Source organism: Dama dama, chromosome 2 (assembly GCF_033118175.1).
Source record: "Dama dama isolate Ldn47 chromosome 2, ASM3311817v1, whole genome shotgun sequence".
Lineage (NCBI taxonomy): Eukaryota > Metazoa > Chordata > Mammalia > Artiodactyla > Cervidae > Dama > Dama dama.
Genome location: NC_083682.1, coordinates 49,757,357 through 49,768,740, shown reverse-complemented (window position 1 = coordinate 49,768,740; position 11,384 = coordinate 49,757,357).

Sequence of the window (11,384 nt, the reverse complement as noted above, 5' to 3'; positions counted from 1 at the left end):
AATTTTGTTAATTTGTTTCTTCTCTCTTTGTTTCTTAATGAGTCTTGCTAATAGTTTGTCAATTTTGTTTATTTTTTCAAAAAAACAGCTTTTAGCTTTGTTGATTTTTGCTATGGTCTCTTTAGTTTCTTTTGCATTTATTTCTGCCCTGATTTTTAATATTTCTTTCCTTCTGCTAACTCTGGGGTTCTTCATTTCTTCCTTCTCTAATTGCTTTAGTTGTAGAGTTAAGTTATTTATTTGGTTTTCTTCTTGTTTCTTGATGTAAGCCTGTAATGCTATGAACCTTCCCCTTAGCACTGCTTTTACAGTGTCCCATAGGTTTCGGGTTGTTGTGTTTTCATTTTCATTCATTTCTATACATATTTTGATTTCTTTTTTGATTTCTTCTATGATTTGTTGGTTATTCAGAAGCGTGTTATTTAGCCTCCATATGTTTGAAGTTTTAACAATTTTTTCCCTGTAATTGAGATCTAATCTTACTGCACTGTGGTCAGAAAAGATGACTGGAATGATTTCAATTTTTTTGAATTTTCCAAGACCAGATTTATGGCCCAGGATGTGATCTATTCTGGAGAAGGTTCCGTGTGCACTTGAGAAAAAGGTGAAGTTGATTGTTTTGGGGTGAAATGTCCTATAGATATCAATTAGGTCTAGCTGGTCCATTGTGTCATTTAAGGTTTGTGTTTCCTTGTTAATTTTCTGTTTAGTTGATCTATCCATAGTTGTGAGTGGGGTATTAAAGTCTCCCACTATTATTGTGTTACTATTAATTTCCTCTTTCATACTCATTAGCGTTTGCCGTACATATTGCGGTGCTCCTATGTTGGGTGCATATATATTTATAATTGTTATATCTTCTTCTTTGATTGATCCTTTGATCATTATGTAGTGTCCTTCTTTGTCTCTTTTCACATCCTTTATTTGAAAGTCTATTTTATCTGATATGAGTATTGCGACTCCTGCTTTCTTTTGGTCTCCGTTTGCATGAAATATTTTTTTCCAGCCCTTCACTTTTAGTCTGTATGTGTCTCTTGTTTTGAGGTGGGTCTCTTGTAGACAGCATATATAGGGGTCTTGTTTTTGTATCCATTCAGCCAATCTTTGTCTTTTGGTTGGGGCATTCAACCCATTTACATTTAGGGTAATTATTGATAGGTGTGTTCCCGTTGCCATTTACTTTGTTGTTTTGGGTTCACGTTTATACAACCTTTCTGCATTTCCTGTCTAGAGAAGATCCTTTAGCATTTGTTGAAGAGCTGGTTTGGTGGTGCTGAATTCTCTCAGCTTTTGGTTATCTGTAAAGCTTTTGAATTCTCCTTCATATCTGAATGAGATCCTTGCTGGATACAGTAATCTATGTTGTAGGTTATTCTCTTTCATTACTTTCAGTACGTCCTGCCATTCCCTTCTGGCCTGGAGGGTTTCTATTGATAGATCAGCTGTTATCCTTATGGGAATCCCTTTGTGTGTTATTTGTTGTTTCTCCCTTGCTGCTTTTAATATTTGTTCTTTGTGTTTGATCTTTGTTAATTTGATTAATATGTGTCTTGGGGTGTTTTGCCTTGGGTTTATCCTGTTTGGGACTCTCTGGGTTTCTTGGACTTGGGTGGCTATTTCCTTCCCCATTTTAGGGAAGTTTTCATCTATTATCTCCTCGAGTATTTTCTCATGGCCTTTCTTTTTGTCTTCTTCTTCTGGAACTCCTATGATTCGAATGTTGGGGTGTTTCACAGTGTCCCAGAGGTCCCTGAGGTTGTCCTCATTTCTTTTGATCCTTTTTTCTTTTTTCCTCTCTGCTTCATTTATTTCCACCATTTTATCTTCTACCTCACTTATCCTATCTTCTGCCTCCGTTATTCTACTCTTGGTTCCCTCCAAAGTGTTTTTGATCTCATTCATTGCATTATTCATTTGTAATTGACTCTTTTTTATTTCTTCTAGGTCTTTATTAAACAGTTCTTGAATCTTTTCAATCTTTGTTTCCAGGCTATTTATCTGTAACTCCATTTTGTTTTCAAGATTTTGGATCATTTTTATTATCATTATTCTAAATTCTTTTTCAGGTAGATTCCCTATCTCCTCCTCTTTTGTTTGACTTGGTGGGCATTTTTCATGTTCCTTTACCTGTTGGGTATTTCTTTGCCTTTTCATCTTGTTTAGATTGCTGTATCTGGAGTGGGCTTTCTGTATTCTGGAGGTCTGTGGTTCCTTTTTGTTGTGGAGGATTAACCCAGTGGGTGGGGTTAGACGATTGGCTTGTCAAGATTTCCTGGTTAGGGAAGCTTGCGTCAGTGTTCTGGTGCGTGGAACTTGATTTCTTCTCTTTGGAGAGCAATGGAGTGCCCAGTAATGAGTTTTGAGATGGGTCTATGTGTTAGGTGTGACCTTGGGCAGCCTGTATGTTGATGTTCAGGGCTATGTTCCTGCGTTGCTGGAGAATTTGCGTGGTATGTCTTGCTCTAAAACTTATTGGCTCTTGGGTGGTGGTTGGTTTCAGTGTAGGTATGGAGGCTTTTGGACAGTCACTTATTACTTAAAGTTCCATGTAGTCAGGAGTTTTCTGGTGTTCTCAGGTTTTGGGCTTAAGTCTCCTGCCTCTGGATTTCAGTTTTATTCTTCCTGTAGTCTCAGGACTTCTCCAACTATACAGCCCTGATAAGAAAACTTCTAGGTTAATGGTAAAAGATTCTCCCCCGTTAGGGACACCCAGAGAGGTTCACAGAGTCACATGAAGAAGAGGAGAGGGAGGAGGGAGATAGAGATGAACAGGAGGAGAAAAAGGGGGACTCAAGAGGAGAGAGACAGATCTACGCAGCTGTCTGTTCCCAGAGTGTTCTCCGTAGCCCAGTCACCTACAAAGATTCACAGAATTGGATTGGGAAGAGAAGGGGAAAGGAGGAAATAGAGGTGTTCTGAGGTAGAAAACAGAGAGTCAAGATTGGGAGAGAATAATCTTCGGTTTAAAAATAGGGCTTCTCTTCTTTTTTGTTTTTTTTTTTTGGTAAGGTTATAGTGTATTGAAAATGAAAATTAAGGAGTAGTAGAGGAGTAGTAGAGGACTTTAAAAGAAATAAGAGAAAAAGAAAAATAGAAAATAGAAGAGAAAAAGGAAAGAAAAAAAGGAAAAAAAAAAGAAAGAAAAAGAAAAAAAAAAAAGAAAAAAAAATTTTTTTTTCTTTCCCCCTAATTAAAAAATCATAAAAGTCTATGGTAATGAAAGTTAAGTATTAATGGGGGAGTAATAGGGGATTTTAAAGGAAAATAAAAGAGAAAAAATAAAAAAGAAAAAAAAAAGAAAAAAATTTAAAAAATAAAGAAAAAAAAAGAGAAAAAAGTAAAATTATATCTAGGAGTTTCTCTGGAGCTGTTGCGGTCAGTGTGGGTTCGGCTCAGTTTCAGATAGCTCCTCGTTCCAGCTTACGCTTCTCGATATCTACAGGCTCCTCCGGTGTAGACAATGTTACCTAGAGGGATATTAATCTGTTGCACCAGTCCCTTCTGAAGCGGTACCCTTTGTTTATTTGGCTTCTGTTTGCCGGTCTCTTTAGAACCTCATTTCCGCCCTGACACAGGCGGGCGGAGGTGGACCCTTATTCAGGTAGCTAGTTCCGTAGCTCTGCGCGGAGGGGCTTGCGCTGCCGGGAGAGGCTGGCGCTGTGGGGACAGGCTTGCGCCGCAGGGGTGGGCTGGGGCTGCCGGGAGGGGCTGACGCTGCTCTCTCCGTCTGCGCTGCTCAGGCTCCCTGCTGTTCTATATGGAGCGCGCCCCGCGCTGCGCGAGGTTCCAGCCCTCGGGTGTTCCACAAAAGCGCAGAAGGAAAAGCTGCGCCTGCTCTCTGTGCCTTCCCTGTCAGAGCGGTCCAGGCAGCCAGGGGCTTGGTGGGCGCACTCTCCCCAGGTGTGGCACGCCCACTCCCTTCCGCGGACCCAGTCTCAGTTTCTGCTGGCGCCAGTCGGGTGCACGCGCCTTCTGCCCTCCGTGTCCCCAGCCCCAGTCCCCGCCCGCGCCCGTCGGGTGCCTGCGCCCTGTGTCTCGCCGCGACCTTCCCCTCCCCCCTGCCTCCTGCCTCCTGCGGGGCTGGGCCGGTCTGCAGCCTGCGAGCTCCTCTCTGGACCCTCTCGGTCTCTTTGTTCTGCGAACGGCCGGCAGTGTGTTCGGGCCGGTTAATTTACTCTCTCTCTTTCGGTCTCCCACAGTTCAAGTTGGCAACTCACAGAAGCTCCCTCCAATTGTCCTCAGGGCACTCAGGCCCGGACCCTACCCCAAGCAATGCCGCCTAAGAGCTCCCGGGCCGGATCTCCGTCCTTAGCTCTTCTGCCTCACTTTTTATCTTTTTTTTAATTTTTTTTAATTTTTATTATTATTTTTTTTCCAGTGGGTTTTGTCATACATTGATATGAATCAGACATGGATTTACATGTATTCCCAATCCCGATCCCCGCTCCCACCTCCCTCTCCACCCGATTCCTCTGACTTTTTATCTTTTATATTTTGTCCTACATCCTTTCAAAGACAATGGGCTGCTTTTCTGGGCACCTGATGACCTCAGCTAGCGATCAGAAGTTGTTTTGCGAAGTTTGCTCTTCGTTCAGTTATTCTTTTGATGAATCTGTAGGAGAGAAAGTGGTCTCCCCGTCCTAATCCTCCGCCATCGTGGCTCCTCCCTCTTCATGTTTTTGAATACCGCTTCATGCTCCTCCTATTTTTCAGACCATTGCCTGCTCCTCATGTTTTTCACACCTGTGGAAGCTCTTCATATTTTTCACACCTTTTCAGGCTCTTCATGATTTTCACAACCGCTTGAGCCTCCTCCTATTTTTCAGACCATTTCATGCTCCACATATTTTTGACACCTTTTGAAGCTCTTCATATTTTTCACAGCTTTGCAGGCTCTTCATGTTTTCAAAACCGTTTCATGCTCCTCATATTTTTGACACCTTTTGAAGCTCTTCATATTTTTCACACCTTTTCAGGCTCTTCATTTTTTTCAACACCACTTCATGCTTCTCCTAATTTTCAGACCGTTTCATGCTCCTCATATATTTGACACCTTTTGAAGCTCTTCATATTTTTCACACCTTTTCAGTCTCTTCATGTTTTTCAACACCACTTCATGCTCCTCCTATTATTCAGACCGTTTCATGCTCCTCATATTTTTGAAACCTTTTGAAGCTCTTCATATTTTTCACACGTTTTCAGGCTCTTCATGTTTTTGAACACCGTTTCATGCTCCTAATATTTTTCAGACCGTTTCATGCTCCTCATATATTTGACACCTTTTGAAGCTCTTCATATTTTTCACACCTTTTCAGTCTCTTCATGTTTTTCAACACCACTTCATGCTCCTCCTATTATTCAGACCGTTTCATGCTCCTCATATATCTGACACCTTTTGAAGCTGTTCATATTTTTCACACCTTTTCAGTCTCTTCATGTTTTTCAACACCACTTCATGCTCCTCCTATTTTTCAGACCATTTCATGCTCCTCATATGTTTGACACCATTTGAAGCTCTTCATATTTTTCACATCTTTTCAGACTCTTCATATTTTTCAACACCGCTTCAAGCTCCTCCTATGTTCCACACCGTTTCATGCTCCTCATAGTTTTCGCACCTTTTCAAGCTATTCATATTTTTCACACCTTTTCACGTTCTTCATGTTTTTCAACACCGCTTCATGCTGCTCCTATTTTTCAGACCGTTTCATGTTCCTCATGTATTTCACTCCTTTTGAAGCTCTTCATATTTTTCACACCTTTTCAGGCTCTTTATGTTTTTGAACACCGTTTCATGCTCCCCTATTTTTCAGACCATTTCATGCTCCTCATATTTTTGACACCTTTTGAAGCTCTTCATATTTTTCAGACATTTTCAGACTCATCATGTTTTTCAACAACGCTTCATGCTCCTCCTATTTTTCAGACCGTTTCATGCTCCTCATGTTTTTACACCTTTTGAAGCTTTTCATATTTTTCACACCTTTTCAGGCTCTTCATGTTGTTAAACACCGCCTCAAGCTCCTCCTATTTCTCAGACCGTTTCTTGCTCCTCATGTATTTCAAACATTTTGAAGCTCTTCATATTTTTCACACCTTTTCAGGCTCTTCATGTTTTTCAACACCGCTTCATGCTCCTCTTCTTTTTCAGACCGTTTCATGCTCCTCATATTTTTGACATCTTTTGAAGCTCTTCATATTTTTCACACCTTTTCAAACTCTTCATGTTTTTCACACCGCTTCATGCTCCTCCTATTTTTCAGACCGTTTCATGCTCATCTCATTTTTGACACCTTTTGAAGCTCTTCATATTTTTCACACCTTTTGAAGCTCTTCATATTTTTCACACGTTTTCAGGCTCTTCATGTTTTTCAACACCGCTTCATGCTCCTCCTATTTTTCAGACCGTTTCTTGCTCCTCATATTTTTCACACGTTTTGAAGCTCTTCCTATTTTTCAAACCTTTTCAGGATCTTCATGTTTGTGAACACCATTTCATGCTCCTCCTATTTTTCAGACCGTTTCATGCTCCTCATATTTTTCACAGCTTTTGAAGGTCTTCATATATTTCACACCTTTTCAGGCTCTTCATGTTTTTCAACACCACTTCTTGTTCCTCCAATTATTCAGACCGTTTCATGCTCATCTCATTTTTGACACCTTTTGAAGCTCTTCATATTTATCACACCTTTTCAGGCTCTTCATGTTTTTGAAAACAGCTTCATGCTCCTCCTATTTTTCAGACCGTTTCATGCTCCTCATATTTTTACACCTTTTGAAGGTCTTCATATATTTCACACCTTTTCAGGCTCTTCATGTTTTTCAACACCACTTCTTGTTCCTCCAATTATTCAGACCGTTTCATGCTCATCTCATTTTTGACACCTTTTGAAGCTCTTCATATTTTTCACAGCTTTTGAAGCTCTTCATATTTATCACACCTTTTCAGGCTCTTCATGTTTTTCAACACCACTTCTTGTTCCTCCAATTATTCAGACCGTTTCATGCTCATCTCATTTTTGACACCTTTTGAAGCTCTTCATATTTTTCACAGCTTTTGAAGCTCTTCATATTTATCACACCTTTTCAGGCTCTTCATGTTTTTCAACACCGCTTCATGATCTTCCTGTTTTTCAGACCGTTTCTTGCTCCTCATAATTTTCACACCTTTTGAAGCTCTTCATATTTTTCTCACCTTTTCAGGCTCTTCTTGTATTTCAACACCACTTCATGCTCCTCCTATTTTTCAGACCGTTTCATGTTCCTCATATTTCTGACACCTTTTGGCTCTTCATATTTTTCAAACCTTTTCAGGCTCTTAATGTTTTTCATCACCGCTTCATGCTCCTCCTATTTTTCAGACCGTTCATGCTCCTCATATTTTTGACACCTTTTGAAGCTCTGCATATTTTTCACCACATTTCAGGCTCTTCATTTTTTTGAACACCACTTCATGCTGCTCCTATTTTTCAGACCGTTTCATGCTCCTCATATATTTCACATCTTTTGAAGCTCTTCATATTTTTCACACATTTTCATGCTCTTCATATTTTTCAGACCGTTCATGCTCCTCATATTTTTGACACCTTTTGAAGCTCTGCATATTTTTCACCACATTTCAGGCTCTTCATGTTTTTCAACACCGCTTCATGCTCCTCCTATTTTTCAGACCGTTTCATGCTCCTCATATTTTTGACACCTTTAGAAGTTATTCATATTTTTAACACCTTTCAGGCACTTCATGTTTTTCAACACCGCTTCATGCTCCTCCTATTTTTCAGAGTGTTTCATGCTCCTCATATTTTGACAGCTTTTGAGTCTCCTCATACTTTTCACACCTTTGGAAGCTCTTCATATTTTTCACAGCTTTTCAGGCTCTTCATATTTTTGAACACTGCTTCATGCTCCTTCTATTTTTCAGACCATGTCATGAACCTCATTTTTTTGACACCTTTTGAAGCTCTTCCTATTTTCCACACCTTTTCAGGCTCTCCATGTTTTTCCACACCATTTCATGCTCCTCCTATTTTTCGTACCGTTTCATGCTCCTCCTATTTTTCAGACCGTTTCATGCTCCTCATGTATTTCAAACCTTTTGAAGCTCTTCATATTTTTCACACCTTTTCAGGCTCTTCATGTTTTTGAACACCGTTTCATGCTCCTCCTATTTTTCAGACTGTTTCAGGCTCCTCATATTTTTGACACCTTTTGAATTTCCTGATATATTTCACACCTTTTCAGGCTCTTCATGTTTTTCAACACCACTTCATGCTCCTCCTATTTTTCGTACCGTTTCATGCTCCTTCTGTTTTTCAGATGATTTCATGCTCCTCATATATTTGACACCTTATGAAGCTCTTCATATTTTTCACACCTTTTCAGGCTCTTCATGTTTTTCAACACTTTTTCATACTCCTCATATTATTCAGACCGTTTCATGCTCCTCATATTTTAGACAAATTTTGAAGCTCTTCCTATTTTTGAAACCTTTTTAGGCTCTTCACGTTTTGAACACCGATTCATGCTCCTCCTATATTTCAGACCGTATCATTCTCCTCATATTTTTGACACCTTTTGAAGCTCTTCATATATTTCACACCTTTTCAGGCTCTTCATGTTTTCAACACCGCTTCATGCTCCTCCTCATTTTCAAAGCGTTTCATGCTCCTCATATTTTTGACACCTTTTGAATCTCTTCATATGTTTAACACCTTTTCAGGTCTTCATGTTTTGGAACACCGTTTCATGCTCCTCCAATATTTCATCCCGTTTCATGCTCCTCATATTTTTGACACTTTTTGAAGCTCTTCATATTTTTCACACCTTTTCAGGCTCTTCAATTTTTTCAACACCGCTTCATGCTCCTCCTCATTTTCAGAGCGTTTCATGCTCCTCATATTTTTGACACCTTTTGAATCTCTTCATATGTTAATACCTTTTCAGGCTCTTCATGTTTTTGAACACCGTTTCATGCTCCTCCTATTTTTCAGACCATTTCATGCCCGTCATATTTTTGACACCTTATGAAGCTCTTCATATTTTTCACACCTTTTCAGGCTCTTCATGTTTTGGAACACCGTTTCATGCTCCTCCTATTTTTCAGAGCGGTTCATGCTCCTCATATTTTGACACCCTTTGATGCTCTTCATATATTTCACACCTTTTCAGGTTCTTCATGTTTTCAACACCGCTTCATGCTCCTCCTCATTTTCAAAGCGTTTCATGCTCCTCATATTTTTGACACCTTTTGAATCTCTTCATATGTTTAACACCTTTTCAGGTCTTCATGTTTTGGAACACCGTTTCATGCTCCTCCAATATTTCATCCCGTTTCATGCTCCTCATATTTTTGACACTTTTTGAAGCTCTTCATATTTTTCACACCTTTTCAGGCTCTTCAAGTTTTTCAACACCGCTTCATGCTCCTCCTATTTTTCAGACCGTTTCATTCTCCTCATATTTTTCACACCTTTTGAAGCTCTTCATATTTTTCACACCTTTTGAAGCTCTTCATATTTTTCACACCATTTCAGTCTCTTCATGTATTTCAACACCTTTCATGCTCCACCTATTTTTCTTACCGTTTCTTGCTCCTCATATATTTTACACTTTTTGAAGCTCTTCATATTTTTCACACCTTTTGAAGCTCTTCATATTTTTCACACGTTTTCAGTCTCTTCATGTTTTTGAACACCATTTCATGCTCCGCCTATTTTTCAGACCGGTTCATGCTCCTCATATTTTTGAAACCTTTTGAAACTCTTCATATTTTTCACACCTTTTCAGGCACTTCATGTTTTTCAACAAAACATCTTGCTCCTCCTGATTTTCAGACCGTTTCATGCTCCTCATATTTTTGACACCTTTTGAAGCTCTTCATATTTTTCAGACATTTTCATGCTCTTCATGTTTTTGAACACCTTTTCAAGCTCCTCATATTTTTGACACCTTTTTAAGCTCTTCATATTTTTCACACCTTTTTAGGCTGTTCATGTTTTTGAACACCATTTCATGCTCCTTCTGTTTTTCAGATGATTTCATGCTCCTCATATATTTGACACCTTATGAAGCTCTTCATATTTTTCACACCTTTTCAGGCTCTTCATGTTTTGGAACACCGTTTCATGCTCCTCCTATATTTCATCCTGTTTCATGCTCCTCATATTTTTGACACTTTTTGAAACTCTTCATATTTTTCACACCTTTTCAGGTTCTTCATGTTTTTCATCACCGTTTCATGCTCCTCCTATTTATCAGACCGTTTCATGCTCCTCATATTTTGACACCCTTGGATGCTCTCCTTATTTTTCACACCTTTTCAGGCTCTTCATGTTTTTAAACAACACTTCTTGCTCCGCCTATTTTTCAGACCATTTCATGCTCCTCATATTTTTGACACCTTTTGAAGCTCTTCATATATTACACACATTTTCAGGCTCTTCAAAATTTTCAACACCGCTTCAAGCTCCTCCTATTTTTCAGACCGTTTCATGCTCCTCGTATTTTTGACACCTTTTGAAGCTCTTCATATTTTTCACACCTTTTCATGCTCTTCATGTTTTTGAACACCTTTTCAAGCTCCTCGTATTTTTGACAGGTTTTATAGCTCTTCATATTTTTCAAACATTTTCATCCACTTCATGTTTTTCAACAACGTTTCATGCTCGTCCTATTTTTCAGACAGTTTCATCCTTCTCATATTTTTTACACCGTTTCATGTTCCTCTTACTTTTCAGACCGTTTCTTTCTTCTCCTATTTTTGATAGTTTTGAGGCTATTCATATTTATCACACCTTTTCATGCTCTTCACTTTTTTTCAACACCGTTTCATTCTCTTCATATTTTTCAGACCAATTCATGCTTCTCAAATTTTGACACATTTTGAAGATCTTCATATTTTTCACACCTTTTCATGCCCGTCATGTTTTTCAACACAGTTTCACACTCCTCATATTTTTGACACCTTTTGAAGCTCTTCATATTTTTCACACCTTCGCAGGCTCCTCATGTTTTTCAACACCATCTCATGCTGCTCCTATATTTCAGACCGTTTCATGCTCCTCATATTTTTGACACCTTTTGAAGCTCTTCCTATTTTTCACACCTTTTCATGCTTCTCATGTTTTTCAACACGGCTTCATGCTCCTCCTGTTTTTCAGACCGTTTCATGCTCCTCATATTTTTGACACCTTTTGAAGCTCTTCATATTTTTCACACCTTCTGAAGCTCTTCATATTTTTCACACCTTTTGAAGCTCTTCATATTTTTCACAGCTTTTGAAGCTCTTCATATTTTTCACACGTTTTCAGGCTCTTCATGTTTTTCAACACCGCTTCATGCTCCTCCTATTTTTCAGACTGTTTCATACTCCTCTTATTTTTGAC